Here is a 26,827-nt window from a genome sequence, read left to right as displayed (position 1 = left end):
GCTCAGGCTGAAGTTACCATACACACACTGAGATCCCAACCAGTGGTCGCCAAGAAGGTAAAAACCCAGCAGCTAAGAGTCCCTCAGGGGCCACAGCCTCCTGCCCAGGTAATGGAACACTCTGTGGTCCAGCCCTATGCCCAGGCAGAGCTGATCGAGTTGGGGCACAATTTAGGCAAAAACCTACTGAATCCCTGGTAGCCTGGTAACTACCTACGATTATGGGACATAGGGGTAGATAGCACCATGCTCTCCGCAACAGAGATGGAGAAATTGGCTGCCATTACCACACACTCCTTCCTGAGGCAGCGTCCTCAGAACTGCCATGGCCACCCAGGAGACCATACCCTATTAGAATGGGTGATGGCCAGCATTCATATGGTCTGGCAGAATGCTGGAGAATTGCCAGGGACAATGAGTCAGTGGCAGTGCTACAGTGGAGACCTTTACTAAAAGGTTCTTCAGTAATTAGGTATGAAGAATGTTGTTTTCAACCCTGGGTCCCGTGGGCCAGACAAGGATGTGTTTACAGCAAAAATGAGGGAATTTATCCTTGCTAGCACCCCGTCAGCTATTTTTGGGTCACTTGTGGCTATCTTGGGTCCCTATGTGGGGCAGCCCATCAGTGCAGTTACACAGATGGTAGCAGATTTGGGAGCGCTGGAGGCCGCTCAGGATCAGAAAGCAGTGAGGGCTGCTGCCTAACTTGCCCCCCAACTAACTAGCGAAATGGGCCTATAAAGGTTACCCGAATGCAGATGTGGGTAGATTTGATTGTGGCTGGAGCAGATAAGGGAAGATTGGATGGCCAGTCTAATAAAATTCTTTTGGAGCTTTGGCAGCAGCTTAAACCAGAACAGAAGTTCCAGCCACTGAGATGAAAGGCCCCAGAAGCTACCAATAAAACTTTTGCAGCTTGGGCAAGCTTGGTTATAAGATTATATGATAGAGACGGCTAAGGGAGAGGAGAACTCCCAAGTCTCACTGTACCAGTTTGAGTAAAAAAATGGGCCAAGGGACCCATCTAACTGAGATGGGCAGGGACCGGAGGCCACACATGGAACTGGTTATCCACTGGTTTCCTTCCAATGTAACGCAGGCGCTGACCTTGGTGGATACAGGTGCAGAATGTTCCCTCCTCTATTGGAACCCAGAGTGGTTTCTTGGGACCCCAGTGCCCATTGATGGTTATGGGGGCCAAACTGTTCAAGTGAAGCCAATAACTATTCCATTGGGGATAGGAAGACTGCCTCCTAAGCCATATAAGTGTATGTATGTCCTATTCCTGAATATATTTTGGGGGTAGATGTCTTGCAAGGACTGTGGTTGGAAAATACAACCGGGGAGTTCTGGCTGCAGATCAGGGTTGTAAAGGCAGTGTTACGGGGACACGCATCACATTCCCCTTTGCAATGACCCATCCCTCGGTGTATGACTAACACCAAGCAGTACCGCCTGCCAGGTGGTTATGAAGATGTCACAGGGACAATCCTTGAACTAGAAAAGGTGGGGAGCATCCGGCCAGCACACGGTCTTTACAACTTTCTGGTATGGCCTGTGCGCAAAGCAGATGGAACCTGGAGAATGACAGTAGATTACAGAGAACTTAATAAAGTTGTTCCCCCTTTGCACGCTGCTGTGTCCTTGATTGCTAACATGATGGATCGGCTAAGCCATGAGTTGAGGACATACCACTTTGTGGCAGACTTGGCCAATGCTTTTTTCCCTATTGATATAGCTACATAGAGTCAAGACCAGTTTGCCTTCAGTTGGGAAGGGAAACTATGGACCTTTACAGTGTTACCCCAGGGCTATTTGCATAGCCCCACCTTGTGTCATGGGCTGATGGCTGCTGACCTGGCTAAATGGAAACAGCCAGAGGCAGTTCACATGTACCATTATATTGATGATATTATGCAAACTAGTGATTCTCTTGCAGAATTGGAGCAAGCAGTCCCTACCCTGATATACCATTTGAAAGCATGTGGCTGGGCAGTCAATGAGAACAAATTACAAGGACCTGGGTTATCTGTTAAATTCTTGGGAGTTGTCTGGTCGGGTAAGACAAAAGTTATCCCTGACGCAGTTATAGATAAGATTCAAGAATACCCTGTGCCCACTACGATAAAACAGTTACAGGAATTCTTAGGTTTGTTGGGGTATTGGTGAGCATTTATACCGCATTTGGCTCAGTTACTACGCCCCTTGTACAACCTTATTCGAAAGGGGGTTCGCTGGGATTGGACTCAGCAGGCGCAAGGTTCATTTGAAGCTGCTAAGAGAGCTGTCAAGGTGGCACAGGCCTTGAATGTGTTTGATCCTGCCAGGCCCTGTGAGCTGGATGTTCATGTAACCTCAGAGGGGTTTGGATGGGGCTTTTGGCAGCAGACAGAGCACCTATGGCAACCTATTGGGTTTTGGTCCCAATTGTGGAAAGGTGCTGAAGTTCGTTACTCATTAGTAGAGAAGCAGCGGGCAGCTGTGTATGCTGCCCTCCTGGCCACTGAGAGTATTACAACCACAACACCAGTTACAGTCAAGACAACATACCGTATTCAGTATGGATGAGAGATTGTTCAACTAAACCACATAGTGGTATGGCCCAAATGTCCACCCTGTCCAAGTGGGGTGCCTGCCTGCAACAATGCTGTGCTCTTAGCACCAGCCCATTGGGGGCAGAACTGCAGGAAGTCTTGGGTCCTGTCACCTATGCGACCTTAGAGTCAGGTGCAGCTAGGGCTCAGAAGGCACAACCGGAAGTCAGTCCCTACCAGGAGGGGCGGGTGCCCATACCCGAGGATGTCTGGTATACTGATGGTTCCAGCAGGGGCCGACCTGCCAAATGGATGGCTATAGCTTTCCATCCAGCCACTGAGACTATTTGAACAAACACAGGTACAGGCCAAAGCAGCCAATTGGCAGAATTAAGAGCTGTTTGGCCAGTTGCCCATAATGAATCTTCAGCTCTGGTGATCTGTACTGACAGCTCAGCTCTCTATCATGGACTGACCCTTTGGATTGCTACTTGGCACATTAACCAGTGGATGGTAATGCACCGTCCACTATGGGGTCAGGCGCTGTGGCAGGACTTATGGAAAATAGAATACCAGAAGCAGGTGACAGTATATCATGTCACAGGGCACTCCCCTCTAGCTCATCCTGGGAATGATAAGGCAGATACGTTGGCAAGGGTGCAATGATTGGAGACTGCACCTGCAGGTGATGTGGCACAGTGGCTCCACCAGCACCTGCTCCATGCGGGACAGAAAACTATGTGGGCTACGGTTAAGTCGTGGAACTTGCCTCTGTCGTATGCAGAGGTTCTTGAAGCCTGTGAGCAATGTGCAGTATGTTCCAAGGAGCACCCTTGGAGACCACTGGTGTCACCTGGACAGATCTAGAAGGATCATGTTCTACTGACACAATGGCAGATAGACATCATTGGACCCTTACCAAAGTCAGAAGGGTACCAGTATGCAATCACTTGTGTAATACTGCCACCCGTCTGCTTGCTGCTTACCCCACCCATAACCCTGACCAAAGTCATACAGGCTCTGGACCACCTGAGTGCCGCATATGGGCAACCGCTGGTGCTTGGAAGTGACAATGGTACCCACTTCACTGTTTCAATGGTGAGGCAATGGGCTCAAGAGCTGGGGGTGGACTGGAAGTGCCATGTTCCCTACCAACACCAGGCTGCTGGTATCACTGAGCGATATAATGGACCCTTAAAGCAGGGACTGTGACAGGAGGGTGATGTTGGCTCCCTTACTGAATGGACACACTGCTTGTGGACAGTACTCCTGATTTTGAATGAAAGACCTCGATGGGGGAGCCCAGCTCCAGTACAGGCCCTCCTGCATCGGGAAGCTGCCCCCATTCATTTGCAGATATGTACCAAGGACATTTTACTCAAGCCAGGTTTTGGACAGCAGGGCAACGTGCTCTTGGCTGCTCCAACAGCCCTTCTTATAGGCCAATGGCTTCGATGGACTTTGCCTCTCTAATGCTAATCTCAGGAACCAAGAGAGAGTAAGCTCGCAGTCTGCCCCACTTATAGTATAGAAATCCAATCCTTTAAACCAATCTACAAATAATGAAGTCTCTGATACAAAGTCACTTATTGAGGCATAATGGAATTCCTCATAAGAGTGCACCACCCACATCATGCAACAGTCAAGGGTGTGGGGAAAAGCTTAGTCTTAAAACTAAGCGTCAGGCTAGAACGACCCTGCCTGATTACAGTCTGTCCCCCACACACAATTCAAACTATTAGCAAGCAAACATATATATCATATTTACAAACTTATTTGACCAACAAAATCACATTAACAAAATCTCTCTGTACGCCTAGCCCAAATTAATAAAAATGTTCTTTAAGCTTCCTAAAATATTAATATTAACTTTGTAGCTTATTGGTACCTTAAAATAGGGTAGTAGCTACAACCCAGTCCTATATCTTCTTTAATGAAAGCTATTGCCTGACCAGGTGGTTGCGCAGTGGATAGGGTGTCGTACTGGGATGCAGAGGACCCAGTTTCGAGACCCTGAGGTCGCCAGCTTGAGTGCAGGCTCATCTGGTTTGAGGAAAAGCCCACCAGCTTTAACCCAAGGTCACTGGCTCCAGCAAGGGGTTACTTGGTTTGCTGAAGGCCCATGGTCAAGGCACATATGAGAAAGCAATCAATGAACAACTAAGGTGTTGCAACGCGCAATGAAAAACTAATGATTGATGCTTTTCATCTCTCTCCGTTCCTGTCTGTCTGTCCCTGTCTATCCCTCTCTCTGACTCACTCTCTGTCTCTGTAAAAAATAAATAAATAAATAAATAAATAAATAAATAAATAAATAAATAAATAAAAGCTATTAAGGTAGACCTGCCCACTGTTCTTATCCATATAGGTTAACATGCTTTTGAAATTTCAAGAGTGAGGTGTTAACCATCAAGAGAGCACATAATCTTGCTAACTATTCTACAACTCAACTCCCCCATACTTTCTCAATCTTCCTAATATGTCCTCCTAATTTCAAATATATAAGAACAGTTGCAAAACTGTTATTCTCAGGAGCATCTCAGATCATCTTCCATAACTTATTTCATAAGTTGGGCTCAAATAAACTCTTATAAAAATTCAAGAGAAAAAAAGCATGTGTGACACATTTTAGTTATTTTTTTTAAAGGAGTGATCTCAACATTTATATAAATATCAGTCTCTACAAAACCTGAGCCTGCCCTGATGTGGGATCCAAGTGAACAGAGGTACCCAGCTCTACCCCCCACTTACCCCAGACCCCTCACATATTGCAGAGAAGACTGTCTTGTGCAAGCAAAGGGCTAAAGACAGCAGGACTTCCATGGTTGTGCCCCCACAACTCACATCACTGAGCAGTCTAGCAAATCTCAAGCTGGATTATAAAAGAGACAGAAGTAATAAGCATCGGCAAGAATGTTCAGAAAGGGAACCCTCTTAATGTAACTAGAAATGTAAACTGGGGCAGCCACTACATAGAGCAGCAGGGCAGTTTCTCAAAAATTAAAACTACAGCTGCCAGCCTGACCTGTGGTGGCGCAGTGGATAAAGCGTCGACCTGGAAATGCTGAGGTCGCGAGTTCGACGAAACCCTGGGCTTGCCTGGTCAAGGCACATATGGGAGTTGATGCTTCCAGCTCCTGCCCACTTCTCTCTCTCTGTCTCTCTTCTCTCTGGCTCTTTCTCCCCTCTATAAAAAACAAAAACAAACAAAACAACAACAACAAAAAAAAACTACAGCTGCCATATGATCCAGCAATTCCACATCTGGGCATTTATTTTTAATAAATGAAAATACTCACTTGAAGAGACATATGCACCCCTATGTTCATAGAAACAGTATTTACAATAGCCAAGATGTGGTAGCAACCCAAGAGTCAGTGGGTAAATGAATGGAAGAAGAAAATGTGTTACACGTACAATGGAATACTATTCTGCCATTAAAAAGAGGACCTTCTGTCATTTACGACAACATGGATGGACCCTGAGGGCACTGTGCTAAGTGAAGTAAACTAAGCAGAGAAAGACAAATAGCATACCATCTCACTTAAATGTGAAAACACTGTTAAAAATTTAATTCATACATACAGAGAACAGATTAGTGGTTGCCAGAGGCAGAGGATGGAAGGGTAGTCACAGTGGGTGAGGATGACCAAAGGTACAGACTTCCAGTTATAAAGTGATTAAATTTTGAGCATGTTATGTACAACATGGTGACTGTACTTAATAATAGTGGGTATTCATACTGTTAGCTACAATAATATGGGTAATATTACTGTGTTGTATATTTGAAAATTGCTAAGAGAATATAAAGCTAAGAGAGAAAATTGCTAAAAGTTTTTATCACAAGAAAAAAGTGTGTAACTATGGTGATAGAGGTTAAGACATTGTGGTGAGCACTTGACAATATGTGTGTATATTGAACATTAATTTGGACACTTGAAACTAGAATAATATTATATATCAATTATATCTTAATAATACATATATATATACTAAAAAATAAAATAATATAAAAACCCACTCAGGCTGGTGGTTTAGATCACCAGGATTAGATCAGAGTGGTCTATCTAACCTTTTAGGCAGAGTTCCAGGTCTGTGCCCTTTCTGTTCCAACATCAGCCTAACAAATTTCTTACATTAAATCCCTGCTGCTGAAATACACAGTGAAATATTTCCATGTTTCTGATTGGACCTTGACTGCTTAAATCTCAAGGCAACAAGAGATGAAAGAATTGAGTGTTTGAGTGATTTTAATTGCTTTCATGATGAAACTTTCAGCCAACTAAGAATACAGGAGAATTTCCCTAACGACATAAGGGGGTGTCTTCAACAAACATTATACCTAATGCAGTAGCATTATACCTAATGCAGTAGCATCCTTGTCTACAAAGGCAATAACAGCAAGTAAACACTATGAAAATTGAAAGGAAAAAAAGCTATCTTACTTCATAAATGATTGCATACATAGAAAATTCCACAGTAAGCACTAATATGTTTAGGAACTTCATAAGAGAGTTAGCAAGGTTGCTAGGGTCAAAATCAAATTACAAAAATCAAAAGCATTCCTATACTACAGTAAAACACAAAAATTAGATGGTATGACGTCGCTGTGTCACATTCAGAGCTGACCTCACTGTCGTCAGGCCGTAGCCCAGGAGGCTGCCATAGAAACGCTGTGGCACATGGGCCCTGACCACCTTTGCTGGGCTTCAGGGAGAAAGTTGTCTACAGACACCAAGAAAATAATAAAAGGATGGTATAAAAGAAACCCTTGACAACAGCATCAAAGTTATGATACACTTGGAATACATCTATTTCAATGTGTATATAACAAAAAGGTAATATGCACTTCCTAAACGAAGAAAATTATAAATCTCTTTAGAAAGACTATAAAGATATAAATAAATGTAAAATATGCATATTCATGAATATAAAAACAATATTATGTAAAAGTTTATTTCACCCACATTAATCTACAGAATTGTTTTTTTCAAGTGGGAGGCAGGGAGGCAGAGATATGCTCCCACATGCAACCCGACACAGATCTACCTGGCAAACCCCCTACCAGGTGATGCTCTGCCAGTCTGGGCCACTGCTCCATTGCTTGGCAACAGGGCTATTCCAGTGCCTGAGGTTAGGCCAGGAAGCCATCCTCAGTGCCCGGGGCCAACATTGCTCAAAGCATTTTAGCCATGGTTGTGGGAGGGTAAGAGAGAGGGGGGAGGAAGGGGGAAGCACATGGTCACTTCTCCTGTGTACCTTGACCGGGAATTGAACCAGGGACTTCCACACACAGGGCCAACACTCTACAGCTGAGCCAACTGGTCAGGGCCTAATCTACAGAATTGAAAAATATGTCACCCTATCTTCCAGTTGAATTTTGGGGACCTTGATACCTCTATGATAAAATTTATATTGAAGAAAATTTTTCTATATGCACCCAAGGCAATTATGAAGAAGAACAACATATGAAGACTGGCTCTGTAAAACTTCAAGACCTATTAAAATATTATAGAAAACTAAATAATGTTGTATTGATACAACCACTGGAACAGAGTAGGGCACTTAGAAGTACCATAGACTTAAGCCACAAGAAAGGTCATGCACTAAAGAGTGGGTAAGGCAGACAAGTGACAAAAAACAAAAACCTTTTCAATAATATGTGTGAGCGGCTAGAGATCTCCGAGCAGTTGCATGAGACTGCAGCCCCAGCTCCTACGATGCACTAAAATCAAGTGCAGGTGGATTGAAGATATTTTTTTGTTTTTCAGATACAAGACAATAGGGCTGTTAGAAGATATTACAGCAGGACCTCTCCATGAACTTAAAGTAGAGAAGGATTCCTGAACAAAACATACACGGCAATACTTATAAAGAGAAACACTGAAAATTTAGACTATGTGAAAATTAAGGACTCTTCATAAAAGATGCCACAGGTAGTACTCAGTTATCAGCCATCAAGTGAGAAAAGAACTTTACACCACACGCAAGCATTAGAGCAGGGGTCCCCAAACTATGGCCCGCGGGCCGCATGTGGCCCCCTGAGGCCATTTATCCGGCCCCTGCTGCACTTCCGGAAAGGGCATCTCTTTCATTGGTGGTCAATGAGAGGAGCATAGTTACCATTGAAATACAGGTCAGTTTGTTGATTTAAATTTACTTGTTCTTTATTTTAAATATTGTATTTGTTCCCATTTTGTTTTTTTACTTTAAAATAAGATATGTGCAGTGTGCATAGGGATTTGTTCATAGATTTTTTTGTATAGTCCAGCCCTCCAATGGTCTGAGAAACAGTAAACTGGCCCCCTGTGTTAAAAGATTGGGGACCCCTGCATTAGATCATTAGTCTCCAGAAGACAGGAAGAATTTCCACAAATACATACAAAAAGAAATAAAGTGATATGGTCTCACTTGAGCAGGAGCCTCATTAAAATAGCAACAACCAGCTGGTAAACACGTGAAAAGCAGCTCCACATCATTAGCAACCAGGAAGGTGCCTGTTAAAACCACAATAAGGTCCTATTACACCCGATCCAAGCAGAGAAACATGAACATGTCTGAGAAAACCCAGTGTTAGGAGAGTGTGGGCAGTGGTTGTTGACATGCAAACTGGTACTAGTGCTTCAGAGAAAACTGGCCTCGTCCCCTAAAGTGAGGATGGTTACCCCACTCCCAGCAACTCCACCCCCACACTTCCATCCTAGAGTGGTCCTGTCCCATGTGGGAGCCCCCTCCCCTGCAGGTGATCACATGACGAGTGGCTGTAGGATGTGGCCTGTAAGGGTACAAACAATAAGTTATAATGGCAAAATACACGATTTTAGAGATACATTACAAGAAAATGATGTAAACTATCTTTGGTATTCCAAGGCCAGTTCCGCTGTGGATGAGGTGAGGAGTTTCTCCCACACAACCAAGCAATTCAAGTCAATTCTGACACAACCTACCTGGGGAGATAAATTGTCAGAGTCCACAGGTTAGGGCGCAGTTCTTAACCGGCCCCCCACCAACCCCATGTCAGATGTCCGTCTCAAGTCCAGGTGTCCCCTGCGCTCTGACCAGCCTCCTATAAATCAGAGGTTCCCAAGACCTCCTCCACTTTGGATGTGTTCATTTCCCAGAGCGGCTCACAGAACTCAGAGAGCAGGTCACTTCCTACATCACTGGTCTATTATAAAGAATGTGGCTCAGGGACAGCCAGATGGAAGAGGTGAGAGGGCAGGTGTGGAGTAAGGGGCTGGGGCTTCTATGGCCTCTCTGAGGTCACCTCTCTGCCAGCACCTACCTGTGTTCCCCAACCCGGAAGCTCTCTGAACCCTCTCCTCCTGGGTTTTTATGAAGGTTTCATTACATAATCATGATTAATCACATCACTGGACATTGGTGATTGAGTCAACCCCAGCCAGTCCTCTGTCCTGGTGCCCAGGGGCCTTCACACCACCTGACACTGGAGGCATCTCCCAAGCTGGAGGTGGCAGATGTGGCCCCATGACAGCCCCACCCCCCTGAGCCCATACTCCATCCTGTCTGTCAGCGGTGAGCAACAGACTCTATGGGAAGAGGAGAGGAACTTTCCAGCTCCAATCACAAGTACAGACAGAGGATGGGGAAGGAGATCCCCACAACCTGTACCAGGAAGACGGGCCTCAGGGGCAGAGGAGAGGCCAGGCTGACCCCCCTCAGAGCACAGGGCCATCCACATGCACCAACACTAATGAGCTGGGGGAAGACACTGCCATTTTCACATTTGATAAAGGTTAAGTATTGATCTCAGAGAGGGTATGTGTGTCTATGTGTGTGTGTGCCTCTGTGTGTGTGTGTGTTTTTCAAATCTATATAAATAAAAATGTAAATGTTTGTTTGTTCAAAATCTTAAATCTCCAAAAGTTCTTCACCAATTACTTTGAAATTTTGAGACTACATTGCATTCGAATACGCACGTGTTTTTTATCCCAAAATAACATAGCCGTAGCTTTTGAGTCATATGGAATAGCTGCAACATTGCTACCAGGTCTAAGAACTGCTCAGTCCACTTTGAAATTGCCATTGAACATGCAATTCATTGAAACTCTCACGTGCAACATTTCCAAAGCATCAAAATGGGAAAAGTAATGCAGAAATGCAAACTTATTGTTTGGGATGAATGCACAATGGCGCACAAAAAAATCACTCGAGGTTCTTGATTGATCATTGCAAGATTTGCGTGGAAACATCAGATCATTTGGGAATGCATTAATATTGCTTGCAAGAGATTTCAGGCAAACATTACCTATAATTTCTCAATCGACACCAGCAAATGAAATAAATTCTTGCCTGAAATACTCTACTTTGTGGTGACATGTAAAGACGTTAAAATTAACTACAAATATGCGTGTCCAGCTGCAAAATGATTGATCAGCTGAGATATTCTTATGTCAATTGCTGGAAATTGGGAACGGAAAGGTGCTGGTTGATCTGACCTCAGGACAAATTTCATTGCTTCATAACTTCTGCAATTTAGTCAAAAGAAGAATTGGTTGAAAAAGTATTCAAAGCAATTATAAGAATCATGATTGGCTGAGTGAACGACCTATTCTTGCAGCCAAGACATCTACAAACTTCAAAATATTATTCAGTCTAACATTCAAAGCGAGGCAGTCACATACAAGTCCATTGACACTGTTGTGGAAGCAGATGAAGCGGTTAATTATGTAACAGAATATTTGAATTTACTCAATCTGCCAGGGATGCCACCGCATGTACTGCAATTGAAAATCGGCATGCCAATTATCATGTTGCAAAATATCAACCAGCCAAAGCTTTGTAATGGCACATGGCTTGCAGTAAAAAATTAATGAGCAATGTCGTAGAAGCAACAATCTTAACAGGACCTTTCAAAGGTGAAGATGTCCTCATTCCTCACATTCCTATGATTCCAAGGGATATGGCATTCCAATTTAAGAGATTGCAATTCCCAATTCGATTGGCATTTGCAATCACCATCAACAAAGCTCAGGGCCAATCTTTAGAATTGTGCGGTTTAGATCTAGACACGGATTGCTTCTTACATGAACAATTATATGTTGCGTGTTCTAGAGTTGGCAATCCAGACCATCTGTATATCTGCACAGACAATAGAACAACAAAAAATATTGTATACCCACAAGCATTGTGAAATTAAACATATTAGAAATGTTGTCTTTCTCTTTTCTTTCTTTTCCATTTAACCAGACTGAGCCACGGCAACACGGGTACAGCTAGGAAATTAATAATAAAATTATTTCTGGAGGTGAAATTCATGACATGAAATTACTATGCTATTTTGGATGTATAAACCTTAGAGCTGTTATTCCCTACACCCAGTCCCATCATTCTCTTCACTGCAGGCCTACTCCACTCCTCTGCCCCACCTGCCCTGTCCCTGTGGGAACCTGATTGGGGTTCCTGAACAGAGTAATGCACTGAGGCACCAAGCAGCAATCCTACAGGCTGAAGGGTGCCCTTTTTCTAATTTCAATTTTATTTTGCAATTCCAGTTCACACTCAGTGTGACTTTATATTAGTGTCAGGCATACAGCATGGTGGATAGACAGTCACATACTTTACAAAGTGAGTCCCTTATATTTACAGTACCCACTTGACACCATGCACAGTTATTACAATAGTATTGTATCTGTTCCCTGTGCTGCACTTTACATCCCTGTGACTATTCTGAAGGCTATTTCTTTAGTTCAACTTCTCAGCAAAGGCCTGATTTATTCAAATCCTGGATGCAAACCATGGCCAAGCCCACTTCTGCTGAACACGGTGCCATCAGCATTTTATGTTCTGAGATGCATCTCACAGGAGACCCTTTCCTGTGAGAAACAAACACCACCTGGGTCCCTACTCTGACCTCTGAGAGATGTGAGTCCTCAGCGACAGGGGAGTTGGTCCTTCAGGAGCTAAACTTTACTTGGATTCTGTTTTTACATTTTGGGTCTAGAGTCAGTGCTGCCCTCTAGAGGAGAGGCATGAACTCACTGCTCACATTCAGTACAGGTTTGGCCCATAGCCATTGGCTTAAACACAGTCAGTCTCAGAATTCTATAAATTGGCTCAAGAAACTGCACTACATACTAAAATGTAAAATGAATTTTTATTTAGTATTACTTAATAATAATTACCTGTTGGGATGTTTTATAGTACTCTTCACAAGGTACGCATCTTTGAACCGGAACAGAAGACCTGAGCACCTGACACTGCTACGTGGATGTCTACACTGACAGGGCAGTTTGAGGGACCAGAAACTCAGGTGTCAGCCAGGTAACTTCTGGGCAATGGGAGGATAAAGCACAGGTAAAGTTCCATCCTGAGCCTGGGAATAGAGAGGGAGGATCAGAGGGTGGGCGGGCAGGACCAGAACAGAGAGAAGACAAGTCCAGTGGGAGAGGCACAGACAGAAACAAGGGACCGTCAGTGGGTGGGTTTACTTGTTTTCTGTTGTGTCTTATGAGGGTTTCACACCTTAATCAGCTTTCAGGCCAAGGAGAGACAGCTCCACCCAGGGGCACCCAGTTCCCAGAGACAGCCAAGACCTCTGTCAGGAACAGCCTTTCAGAGGCAAACCAACCCACCCTGAGCCCATGGTCCCCAACCACCCCGCCTGCCCTAAATCTCCCAGGACCTGGGACCAGACATACAGAGACCTCCCCACAGGCCCGAACCCCAGATTTATTCATCCCAGCTGATCCTGAACACTCACACTGCCTTCTCTTGTCTTTCTCCTGGAAACCCCAATAAAGGCTCTGGCTGGGCTCCCCAAACATGCATCTGCTTCCCAAGGAACCTGGTGCTTCCCAGGGCCCTTGTCTGGTGTGGTGAGTACTCCTCCTGTTGCAGGAATACAGGATGTGACTCCCGGAGGACAAAAGACACTAGACAACTTACTGAAGGAAAGGGGATTTATTTAGCGGCAGAGCAACGTGACCTAATAGGCTTCAACACACAAGCTTCCCAAGGTCAGATTCCTTACATCTTCTGTACCCTTTCAGTGTTCAGGCACAGGGTGCATGATTCCTTTGTCTGTAGCATAGGTAACCCCCGTTTCTCAGGAGGGAGAAGGTCAGAGGGCACTTCAGGACCATTTGTCTTAACTATTTACAAATCCTGTTTTTCTTGCTTTGTGCTGCAAGTTGTTCCAGGAAGCCAGTAGGGGAATTATCATTAAACTGCCTGACCCAGTCATTCCTACAGGCTTTCTCCCTCCTCACTCTCAGAAAATAAAAGTAATAAATGTTGTCTTTCAATTACTCTCTTTGTCATCACTCTGTCTCTTCCACAACTTAAATTACCAAGAGTATAATTGAGACAGGTGAGTCAGGGGTTTCTAGGGAGAAGGTGACATTGATGTCCCATGACTGTCCCTCTGAACTGTGTGTCTGCACCTTCTCCCCATTTTAAAAGAAGGACCGATCAGTCAGGATGTTGGCCTGGTTGTATGGGGGCCTCCACACCTGCAGAGACAACGGGGGTCTAAGTTCAGTGACTTGCCCAATTTAGCTCTATCTCCAAGCAGGGCTGGGCAGCCCAGCTGCACCTGGAACTAAGGGCCAATCACTGAACTTCCCTGTAGAGAGGGACAGACCTGCTCACCTGGAGTAGTAGAGCCAGGTGAGGCCATAGGTGAGGAGGAAGCCAGCCCCCATGAGAGCCCCTCTGATCAGGGTGAGGACAAGGAGCCAGGAGCCCTGCTGCTCCTCAGTCACACAGCTGTGGGGAGGGGGGCTTCCTGGGGATGAGAAGGAGGGTGATATTGTATCCCCAGGTCTCAGTCCCACCCACAGCTCCAACACCTGACCAGGCAGCCTGCCCCAGCACCCTTCCTGCAACTCACTCTGCACAGAGAGGTTGAAGGAAACATGCTGGTAGCCCAGCAGGTGCTGAGCTTGAAATATGAACTCCCCTCCATCTGCAGCCCCTGGTGGGGCAGCTCCAGGACTGCAGTGCTGAAGGCTGGGAGGGGCCCAGGGCCTTTCCCTCCTGGGACCAGCTCAGCATGAGACCACCCACTTCAGGACTCAGTCTCTTGTTTCCCCATCTCCTTGCAGAACCAGCTGTAGGTTCTGATCCTGCAGGAGATGGAGGGCCCTGTCCTAGCAATCACCCCCGTCCAGGCCCAGCCCCATCCCGAGCTCCAAATTCTCTGTGACCCACTCCTCTCTCTAAGCCTGTCCCCCATTAGACCCCTGACCTGGCAGCAGCAGGACAGCGGCGCTCTGGGCCCCGTGGACATTTCTGGCCTCGCAGCTGAGTCTGAGGCTGGCGCTGAGCTCCTGGCTGAGGCTCAGGGAGCTGTTGGCCCAGGGCCCCGCTGAGCGGGAGGTGACCGTGCAGGATTTCTCAGGTTAGCTCAGCCTCCTCTACACACACACACACACACACACACACACACACACACACACACACACACCAGTCCCCCTATTCCAGGACCACCCACCAACCCCTCAACACTCACAAGACACATTGAGCTGGACGGTTCTCTGCATGGTCACCAATGTTTCTACCACTGTGACCACCAGACAAGTGACTTTGGTGCCGTGGTCCTGGGGCCTCGGGGTGAAGGTGAGCACTGAGGAGTGGAGGGTCTGAGGGTTCAGTGAGTCAAGAGCATCCCCCACCCAGGAGAAGGTGAGAGGACTTCCCCCTTCGCAGGCCCCTGGCAGGCTGCAGGTCAGCTGTGTGGGGCGGCCGGACTCCAGAGGCTCCGGAATATGGATGTCAGGTTTCTCTGTCAGGGCTGAGGAGGAGAGAGGGAGTTGCCTGGGGTCCAGGGATTGGGGATCCAGAGTGTGACCCTGAGTGGTTCCTCTGCCTCAGGGCCACAGCTGCTCTGGATCCTCTGTGTTTTCCGCCCACCCTGAGCCCAGGACCTGGATCAGGAAGTATCCTGGTGTCCTGTTCCTGTTCTAGAACACAGTCCCACACCCCTGGGTCTTGTCCTGGGTCCTGCCATACCTGTCACCTGCACACTCAGCATATTTTTCAGCTAACTATATTTCACAGGTGTCTCCACTTGGAAGAAGTAGGTTCCTGAGTCACTGGTCCTGGCGTCTCTGATGCTCAGGGAACAGTTGTTGGTCCCAGGGTCCGTGTTGAGGAACCGGTTCTGGAACTCTTTCTTACCTGTTTTATTTGGGTTGTTTGTAGCCACAGGATCATCACGATTTGGGGAGGCCCCATTCTCATACCAGCCGGTATAGATAGTATGTTGGGAAGGATTCGAACTCCCAGGGTAGGAGAAGGAGCAGGGCACGTGGACGCACAGACCCTCCTGCACCCTCACAGATCTCTGCACTTGGATCCAATAGCCTCCTGCAGGGACCCTGTGGAGACACAGAGGCTCAGCTACAGCATCCACCCCTCCCCCACCCGCCCACCTCCTCTCCCTGGGCCCACTCACCCCCCACAGCAGCGGCAGCAGCAGCAGGGGCACCATGTCTGCATCTGACAGGACAGAGCTCCCTCAGGTCCCTGTGTGGGAGGGAATATCTGAGGTGTGGGGTGAGGCTGAGGACACCCTAACAGGAAGACAGAGCTGTGGCCAGTCCTGGGAGGGGAACTAGGGCTCTACAGGTTATGCAGGGTAGCAGGGAGGTTGAGGAACCATCTGTCTCACCTCCCCAAAGAACTCTAGCCTGCCGGCGACATACCAAGGCCCCCAGGTGTGGAGAGGCTTGTCCAGATGTGAATCTGAAAGTGGTCCCCTTACAGATGATTTTTAAGTCAAGACAGTGGTCACTCATTGTGGTCAGAGCTGATCCTGGTGACTTGGGGGGAATCCAGCCTTCAGCTGAAACCATTGGATATTCTGGGAAAGTATAGTTTTGAATTTTATTTAGACCGCTCAAGAGCTATAAGAGAGTAAGGAATTTAGACCCCACTCTAGTGGAGGGTGGAGCCCAGGGGGAATGTTGAGAATTAAAGCCACTTCCTCTGAGGGATTTGGGGGACGTGGATGCACCGCTGTTGCTTGTCAAGGGTCTGAAGGCCTGTGGGACAGTGACTGTGCTCGGGCCCCTTGAAATGGGACGTGTGAAGACAGATTACACCTTATTCAGTAGGGACACCGAAGGCTGGACCTCCGCACAGCTGCACATTTACTGCCTTAAAGCCCAAGAAACTTCACCTTCAGGGCCCTCACGTGCTTGGTCCCTTTTCAAAGCCCCAGCAAGGGCTCCAGTGATGTGTGGGAATCACCTGCAATCCTGCTGCTCTTTTATGAAAGAAAGAAACTTCATAAACTTTTCTCCACACTTGTCACTGACTTGAAACAGTTCAGACCTCCAGTGACAAGTTGTGCGATTGAAAGAAAGTTTTGGATCAAAGAGGTTACCGGGGGAGGGGGTGTGGGAGAGAATTAGGAGGGGGAGAGGAGGGGGACAAATATATGGTGACAGAACATGATTTGACTTTGGGTGATGGGTGTACAACATAATCAACTGTTCAAATGCTACAGAAACGTTTACCTAAAACCTATGTACTCTTATTGATCAATGTCACCCTGTTAAATTTAATTTTCTAAATAAAATTTTAAAAAAAGAAAGTTTCATAAACTATGCAGGAGAAAAAAACATGTCAATAAACTGTGCCAAAGGAAATATTAAATTCTTGATCTATTCTTTATATTATATAAATATAATATTATTAAAACAACCAATGGCATGTATTGATATAATATTAACATTTATTCCTAATGGACATAATTATTCTCTTATATGACATAACTATTCTCTTATAAGGAGGCAATGAAAGAACATCAGTCATCACTGTGGGACCGTGTGCTGTGCAGGTGCCAGACAGAGGTGCCACACGGCCAATAACATAGTCTGTACTTTCTCTGAATTCTCTTATATTTTGGGTTTCAATATTTTAGCTCTAGTGACTTGACACGATGTGTTTCCTCATTTCAGAAAAATTCATGTGTGCCACAATTTTTTAAACAGTGATCTCAACATTTGTATAAATATCAGGCTCCACACAAACCTGGGTCTGTTCCTGCTGCAGGGAGCAGGTGAGTATGGGAACCCAGCTCCACCCCCACCCACCCCGGACTCCTCACATACTGCACAGAAGATCGTGTTGTGCAAGCAAAGGACTCAAGAAAGCAGATTTCTATGGTTGTGCCCCCACAACTCATATCACTGAGCAGTCTAGCACATCTCCAGTTGGGGTTATAAAGATGACAAAAAATAATTAGTGTTGGCAAGAATTTTTAGAGAGGGGAACCTTCTTGCACTGGTGGTGGGAACAAAAACTGGTGCAAGCACTATGTAAGTCAGTAAGGCAGTTCCTCACAAACTAAAAAGAGAACTCTAGCTGGAGAGCTCGGTTGGTTAGAGCATCGTCCCAAAGCGCAAGGGTTGCTGCTTCAATGCTGGGTCAGAACACATCCAGGAACAGCTAGATGTTCCTGTGTCTCTCTCTCCCGTCCTCTCTCACTGAAATCAATAAACAAAAGTTTTAAAACATTATATAAAAAATAGAGCTTCCATATGATCCAGCAATTCCACTTCTGGGTACTTATGTGGAAGAAATGAAAACATTAACTTGAAAAAATTAAATTGAAAAGACGTGCACCCTTGTGTTCACAGCAGCATTATTTACAATAGCCAACATGTGGAAGCAACCTAGATGTCCATCAATAAATGAATAGAAGAAAAAAATGTTGTGTAAATGCAATACAATATCACTGTGCTATTAAAAGAAAAATGATAATACTACTATTAAGGAGAACTTGGATAGACCATGAAGGTATTATGGTCAGAGAAGTAAACTTGAGAAAGACAAATACCATATGAGCTCACATACATTTGGAAACTTAAAAAACAATCGAATTCACAGATAAAGAGAAGGGACTGGTGGTGACCAGAGACAGAGGATGAGGGGTGGGTGAAGTGGGCTAGGGTGGCCAAATGCACAAACCCTGAGTTACAAGTAATTAAATCATGCGGGTGTAATGTACAGCATGGTGACTGTAGTTAATAATAATGAGTATTAATACTATTAACTATAAAGAGATAGTTAATAATACCGTGTTGCATATTTGAAAATTCCTAAGTGGGTATATCGCTAGAAGAAAATTATTAAAAGTTCTCATCACTTCCACGTTTGGGACCGGGGAAAAGGGGGGAGCTGCTGCGCTAAAAATAGGTCCTGCGGATGGCACGGCTGGGACTTAAAGCTACACATACCCAGCCGCGCGCTGAGGAACAGAGACCAGAGTGCACGTCCTGCCAGGTCCCTCCCCGCACTCTGCGCCCGGCCCAGGGAAAAACGGAGCCTCCTTTGTGGCACCCGCGGGTCTCCCCGGCGCTGAGCCGTAGGCTGACCGGATTTCGTGCTCCCTCCTTCGGTTCTCTCCGAAGAAACGGAGGAAAGTTGAGTTAAACCGATGTTAAAAGTTCAGTCAAACGAAATTGACTCAGGCTTCTGGATAAAAATAAAAGTTTTTTGGAGGCCTAGATTTGCTGGAAGGAAAAAAGAGAAAAGGGCGACAGCCCAAAGGGGTGGGTGGTGGGCGGTGGGCAAAGGGCTGTGTGAAGCGAGCTAGAGGGGACTCTAGAAGAATTAACCAATGTCTCCCCAATAAATTCAATAAAAATAATAGTAGGGCCTAAAAAAAAAAAAAAGTTCTCATCACAACAAAAACATGTTCAACTGTACATAGTGATTGTTAAGAAGACATATTCTGGTGAGTTCTTCACAATATGTACCTATGTTGAAACATTATGTTGGACACCTGAAACCAGCATAGTGTTGTATGTCAATTATATCTCAATAATTCATATATGCACTAAAAAACAAAAAAAAACAAAAACCCAGAACTCAGGATGGTATTTGAATAAACTTATCATGCTGTCAGACTTCCAGGGAGAGTTCCCTCTTTGCTCCATTTGTGTTCCAACATCAGCATAACAAACTCCTTAACTTAAATGCCTGCTGCTGAAATACACAGTGGGGCTTCTGTGTTCTGATTGGCCCTTGACTGAATAAATTTCAAAAGATAAAACAGGCCTTGGCTGGTTGGCTCAGTGGTAGAGCATCGGCCTGGCTTGCAAGGGGTCCCGGGTTCAATTCCCGGCCAGGGCACACAGGAGAAGCGCCCATCTGCTTCTCCACCCCTCCCCCTCTCCTTCCTCTCTGTCTCTCTCTTCCCCTCCCGCAGCCGAGGCTCCATTGGAGCAAAAATGACCCGGGCGCTGGGGATGGCTCCTTGGCCTCTGCCCCAGGCGCTAGAATGGCTCTGGTCGCAACCAAGCAACGCCCCGGAGGGGCAGAGCATCGCCCCCTGGTGGGCAGAGCATCGCCCCTGTTGGCAGAGCGTCGTCCCCTGGTGGGCGGGCCGGGTGGATCCCGGTCGGGCGCATGCGGGAGTCTGTCTGACTGTCTCTCCCAGTTTCCAGCTTCGGAAAAACCACACACACACACACACACACACACAAAAAAAAAAAAAAAAAAGATAAAACAATGACCATTTAGGGTGATTTCCAATGCCTTCATGATAAACCTCTCAGCCAACTAGAAATACAGAATTTTTTTAATGAGGTAGGGGGAGTCTTCAGTAAACATCATACCTAATACAATAACGTTGGGTCTTAGTCTAGAAAAGCAATAGCAATAGGTAAACGCTATGAAAATTGAAAAGAAAACAAAGCTCTTTTTCTTCATAAAGGACTGCATTATAGAAAAAATTCACAAGTACCAGTATATATACATACATTTAGGAGCTTATTAAGAGAGTCAGCAAGGTTTCTAGAGATAAAATCAAATTACAAAAATCAAACACATTGTAATATCACAGTAATAAACAAAACATAGAATGACATTGGCAATAGCCTCAAAAATTATGATATACCTGGATTATATCTCTTTAGAGATGTCCGGGACAGCTCTCACTGGATGGGTCAGTAGGTAGGGCACTGTCCTGGCCACCATGCTGCTCTGAGGTTGCAGGTACAACCCTCCATCAGGATGCAAATGAGAAGCAACCAGTGAGTGCACAACTAAATGGAACAACCAAGTAGTACAACAAATGGCCTCTCTCTTTCTCTTCCTTCCTGTCTCGCTCTCTAATCAATGGGAAAAAATTTTTAAATAAAAAATACAGATGTACATGACAAAATATAATATGCACTTTCTCAATGGAGGAAAATATGTCTGGAAGGGCATTAAAGATGCAAATAAATAGAAAAAATGTGTATGTTCATGGATATGAAAGCGCTATTGTGTAAAGTCTCTTCCACCCAAATTAATCTTCTGAACTAAAGCAATACGTCACCCAATCTCCCAGTTGATCTTAGGAAAATTTGGTACTGCTATTGTGAAAATATATTGAAGTAAGTATTTCCAAACACAGCAATCGTGAAGAAGAACAGTATACGAGGACGGGCTCTGTAAGGTGTCTAGACATAGTAAAACATTACAGAAAGCAAGACTCACACAGGGTTAGACCGCCAGACCACAGAAAGAGAGTACAGCACCTAGAAATACCGTGGACCTAAACCACAGGAAATGTCATGCATGATAGCGGAGGTGACACAGGGAAGTGACAAGGAGATAAACTTCTCAATTGTATGTGTGGACAGCGAGGGGTTCACAGACAGTGGAATGAAACTGCCCCCCTAAACTCCGACAATGCTCAAATCAAGTGCAGGTGGATTGAAGGCCTATAGTTTGTGATCACATAGCAGGACCTCGCCATGAACTTAAGGTAGGGAAGGATTCCTGAACAAGACATAAAAGCACTATTTATAAAGAGAAACATTGGAAAGGTGGACTATGTTAAAATTAAGGACTCTGCATAGATAGTGCCAAATGATCAGCTATCAAGTGAGGGAAGATTTTTACAATACACTCAAGCATCAGAGTATCAGTCTCCGAATATAGGATGAATTTCTACAAATGTATAGAAAAGAAAATACAGCTCAGGCCAGTTGACTCAGTGAATAGAGTGTCAGCCTTGTGTGGGGAAGTCCGGGTTCAATCCCCAGTCAGGACACACATGAGAAATGACCATCTGTTTCTCAACCACTCTCTCCCCCTCCTTCTCTCTCTTCCCCTTTTGTAGCCAGTGGTTTGATTGGTTCAAGCAGACGGTGCTGAAGGATAGCTCGGTTGACTTGAGCATTGGCCCCAGATGGGGGTTGCTGGATGGATCTTGGTGGGGGCACATGTAGGAGTCAGTCTATCTCCCTCCTCTTACTCAAAAAAAAAAAAAAAAAAAAGATCTGGATACAGCCCATCGATAGATGAGTGGATAATAAAACTGTGGTTCATTTACACAATAGAATATTATGCAGTCATAAAAAAGAAGAAAACCTAATCTTTGCAATACCATCAATGCACTTGAGATCTTTTTGCTAAGTGAAATAAGCCAATCAGAGAAAGATAAGTACCACATGATTTTACTCATATACGAAATCTAGTGAACAAAATGAACTAACAGGCAAAATAGAGACACGCCCATACATAGAAGGCAGTCTGACAACTGTTGGGGGTGAGAGGGGTTGGTGAGAGAGGTGGAAGGATAGAGGAAAAAAGGAAAAAAAAAACTCAAGATGATGCTCAAGGGGTGTGATTATCCAGGAGGGAGAGGGGTGGGGGTGAGTATCGGTGGGATAAATGGTGATGGAAGAAGACTTGACTTGAGGGAGTGGGGGTTAAACACAACATGATATATAAGGATATATTGTACAACTGGGTGCCTGAAACTGTATAATTATTTTAACCGGCGTCACCCCAATAAAATTCAATTAATAAATAATATTAATCTCATCCTAAAACACCCTAACAGAAACTCCCAGAATAATGTTTGACTAAGTGTCTGTGCACCCGTGGTCCAGTCCATCAAGCTGACACCTAGAAGTAGCCATCACTGTGTATGAGTTGTTACGATTCCAGTAGCAGTTCTCAGGTGAGTCCTTGTTTCCACATCACCAAGCAGTGAACTCAACTCGGACACTCTCTCCCTGGGGAAAGCCTCAGATCCCACAGGACCTGAGCTCAGACCCACAGGACTGCCCCCCAAACACACTTCAGATCAGATGCCAGTCGCAAGTTCTGGTTGTCAAATGTGCTTCTGACCACCAGCTATGTAGATCAGAGGTTCCCATGACACCTCCTTGGGTTCAATTAATTTCCTAGAATGACTCACAGAACTTAGGAAACACATTTACTTGCTGGATCACTGGTTTATTATAAGCAGATATTAAAGAATACAAACCAACAGACAGATGGACGAAATGCACAGGACAAGGTGTGGGGGAGGGGTGGGGCTTCCATGTCCTCCTGCATCTCCACGTGTTCACCAACCCAGAAGCTCTCTGAACCCCGTCCTTTTGGGTTTTATGGAGGCTTTATTCCATAGGCATGATGGATTCAATTCTGGGCCATCGGTGATTGATTCAACTTTCGGCCAGGGTGCTGGATCTGAAAATTCCAATTCCCTATTCACATGGTTGGTTTCCATGGTAACCAGCACCCATTCTTAGGTGTTTTCCAAAGTCACCTCATTAACTTGACATCTTTAGTGTTTTCACCATTTAGGTGAAATTAGAAGGCTTTTAGGAGCTCTGTGCCAGAAATGGGCAAAAACCAAACATACATATTTTATTATAAATCACATTATCACAGGTGAGATGGCAGTTCAGGGCTCAAGCAGAGAAAGGACAGGATCTCATCTGTTTTCTCCTGATCTCTCTGCTGGCTGTGCTGAGCCCAAACACCCACTCCTGGGGGGGGAGGGGCTGTTGCGTGTCCCGGATGTAGATGAGGGTGCTGGGGTCTGGGTGGGCCCAGTGGAGCTGGTGAGAGTCAGATGGGCTCGTTGTATTATCAAAGATCAGAGGCACATTGAGAGAGCAAGGCCAAGAACAATGCTAACGTTTTGGACATGAAGCTGGAGAGGGAAATATTTTAAGAGATTTTGTAAAGAAGAGAACTGTGAATTCAGTTAGTACATGTTGGGCTCAGATGTATAGTAGACACAGCAGTGGAGACTTAGCCTAGGGTGTCGATATATGAGTTCAGGAAAACATTCTTGCTTGACAGATGAATTGGTAGGGTCAACATCCAGATAGTATTTAAAGTCAAGAGCCTGGGACATTTCACAAAAGACATGAATTAAAATAGAAACAAAAACATGTTTGAAACCTATATAATTTTATTAACCAATGTCACCCCAATAAATCAAATAAAGTTTTATAAATAAATATGCAGAAAAGTAATGAGAAGCATCTCCAAGGATTTTGTTAGCTTGTGAGACCGACCTTCCCAACGAAAAACAGAAATGGCCAATATCATTGTAAATCTTAAAACCACTGAAGGGCTAATGAGAAAAAGGATTTTTAGTTCAGAATCTGTACATGATGCAAATCAAGAAAAGGAAGAAGTTAACCAAAACCACTCATGCTCCGGGGGAATTTTGATGTGAGAAAACTTGAATTGGGGGCTTCATGGATATGAGGAGAAAGTCAGACTATATGTGTGGGTAGGACAAGGCTCGACATTGTGGTCACATGTATCAGCCTGCACACCCCCAGGCTCCTAGCTGGTCACTGCAGGGAGGACAGCTGCATCTCCAGGCTGGAGGGTCGGGACCCTGCCCTGGGATTACTTCCTTCTCTTACTGCACGCTCTGCTTCAGCTGCTAGAAGCTGGAACATGAGATCAGAGAGCAGGAAGTGTTATAAAATAGTAAAATCCGCGGGTTACATAGAGACACCAAGATAAGTCATAGGAAAAATATCAGGAGGATCTTTATTAATAAGCCAGAGACACACATGGGGTATAGCTAACCCAAATCGTGCAGCCCAAATCATAGACCTCATGCTGCTTTTGTAGAGACAGAAATCACATGCTTGTTGGGGGAGAAAGGACAGGGAGCATGGTACAAAAGCCACTTACTAATAAGCTTACAACATTAATCTATAGAATCTATTAAAAGGAGAAAACGTTGCCACATCAAGACCACAAGATAACACAGTAGTGATAAATGTTTCACATACTTGACAAAGACATTCCCAAATCTTCCAGTGTGTCCCACCCATCCTTGTTGCCACAACAGTGGGAAATGAAATGTTTAGCTTAGGTTAAGGAGAGAAGCTAAATGAAATTACCTTTGCTAAGAGTGTTGGGACTAGCTTATTAGGCAACCTAATGAGCTAGTCCCTGCTTGCTTAGTTTACAAGTTTTGCACATATAAAGACTTTCAGGATGATTATTAGAAAGCATATAAAACATTACAGAATACAAATTTTTCAAGCAAGGGGAGTGGGCTCGTGATCCCTTCATCTAGAGGTATACGTCACTGTCATGAGTTCAGGAAGGGAGGGAGAGTTAGGATCAGTGTAGGAATTAAGGTACGTAAGCATTGTCTCCTAAAGGCTTTTAAGATAGGCTTTATCTTCTTTGCCCTTTCTAGCAAGTGGCGCCCGCCCTTCCAGAGAACTATAAGAAACAGTTAAACTGTAACTATGACTGACTTTTGCCCCTGTAACCTCTTCTTCTTGTTTTTTTTTTTACTACTAATATTAACAGTTTTGCAGTTTCTTGGTTCCTTATTACATTCCCCACTGGTTTTATACCATGAGTCAAATTCTTGGCTCATTCTCCTCTCTAGGGAAAGGGCGAGTGAATACCTTGGAGGATCATTAATCCATTGTTCATCATTGCACCGTGATAACTATCATGCTCTTTATGCTGTTCGTTAGTAGTGGCAACAGACACAGACCTATTACACAAGTTCCTAGGAGCAGGAAAACTGCTCCTATTAGGGCCTTAAGCTCACCAGAGGCTGAGAACCACCCTCCAGAAAGGCTACCAGGGTTTCAGGCATGCTAGACTTGCACAGGCACATGTGCCAGTTTTGCCATCTTCCTGACAAGGTCCTCAACTGCCTGGCCCTGGTCATCTATCTGCAGGCAACAATTAGTGGGATTGAATTTCCCACATACTCCTCCTTCTGCAGCTAATAGATAATCTAGTGCTAACCTGTTTTGGTAGATGAAGTTTCTCATCTGAATTTCCTGATGTGCAAGGAGAATTGGGGCTCTCCCAGTCTCATTAGTAATGATTTCTAAAACTGCCTGCAATAGGATAATTCAGTGTAAATGGGGGTACGGTATATCCCCAAGATCCATCCTGTGCCCAGGTGGCAGGTGCATAGCATTGGATTATCTGCTCTGGGGGCCATTCATTATCTTTCCAGTCTCCTATTTGGAGTTCTCTCTTTACCCATTGTAAGGCAATGGGGCTGGGTAACCAAGTAGTTCCCCTGTTTTCAGAGGCAAGAAGAAAAAGGAGAGTTTTATCATATCTATTATACAGCTTCCTTCCCAGTTCTTTGGGAGACAGGTATAAGCTCTGTTCCCACAAAGTCCACATGCTGCTATCCAGTGTCTGGCCCTGCCTGGGTCCTGCCAGGCTCCAGTTAGCTCGGGGAACCTGGCCAATGGGTTCCTCTCCATCTGGTTTCCCCACCACACACTCTGCTTGGAGGCGGCATTATAATGCCGTTGCCCAAGGCAAGTCTGTTCCCCAGCTGATTCAGTCAGATCTCCTCCTCTGGCTAAGCAGTACTGCCCTATAGTAGCATGTTTTAGAATCCATTGGCTGTCATCTGAGATGTGGAGGATTGATACATTTGACCTAGCTTCAGTGGGGACTAATTCTTTGGCTTCCCATGGCCAACTGTTCCCTGTTAGAGTTCTCCCACATACATAGCAAGAGGTGACACTTAGGGAATGGGCTATTCCCTCAGCCATCCTGAGGAATAAATTCTTAGTTGTTGGCGTGATGGTGATAGGGGCCTAACTGCTACTTCATAGAAAGACTTATATACTTGGAAGGCTCGAACCGGGTGGTTCAGTATCTCGCCTCTGATAAGGATTAGGCCCTGGCTGGTTGGCTCAGCGGTAGAGCGTCGGCCTGGCGTGCGGGGGCCCCGGGTTCGATTCTTGGCCAGGGCACATAGGAGAAGTGCCCATTTGCTTCTCCACCCCCACACCCTCCTTCCTCTCTGTCTCTCCCTTCCCCTCCCGTAGCCAAGGCTTCATTGGAGCAAAGATGGCCTGGGCGCTGGGGATGGCTCCTTGGCCTCTGCCCCAGGTGCTAGAGTGGCTCTGGTTGCGGCAGAGCGACGCCCCGGAGGGGCAGAGCATCACCCCCTGGTGGGCAGAGCGTCGCCCCTGGTGGGCATGCCGGGTGGATCCCGGTCGGGCGCTTGCGGTAGTCTGTCTGACTGTCTCTCCCCATTTCCAGCTTCAGAAAAATAC

The 26,827-nt window shown here is 45.4% G+C and overlaps 1 non-coding gene and 1 pseudogene across 1 annotated transcript; one reads left to right on the top strand and one right to left on the bottom strand.

Moving 5' to 3' along the window:
• Window positions 1-15,990, bottom strand: part of LOC136399198 (sialic acid-binding Ig-like lectin 14) — a 47,124-nt pseudogene extending 31,134 nt beyond the window's left edge.
• LOC136401561 (small nucleolar RNA SNORA5) lies at window positions 7,137-7,271 on the top strand. Its single transcript, XR_010750587.1, has one exon. It is a non-coding gene; the product is annotated as a small nucleolar RNA SNORA5 (small nucleolar RNA).
• Window positions 15,991-26,827: the final 10,837 nt, after the last annotated feature.

Source organism: Saccopteryx leptura, chromosome 3, assembly GCF_036850995.1.
Source record: "Saccopteryx leptura isolate mSacLep1 chromosome 3, mSacLep1_pri_phased_curated, whole genome shotgun sequence".
NCBI classification, from domain to species: Eukaryota; Metazoa; Chordata; class Mammalia; order Chiroptera; family Emballonuridae; genus Saccopteryx; species Saccopteryx leptura.
The sequence above is the reverse complement of the archived record's forward strand: the minus strand, read 5'-3'. Positions and strand labels throughout refer to the sequence as shown.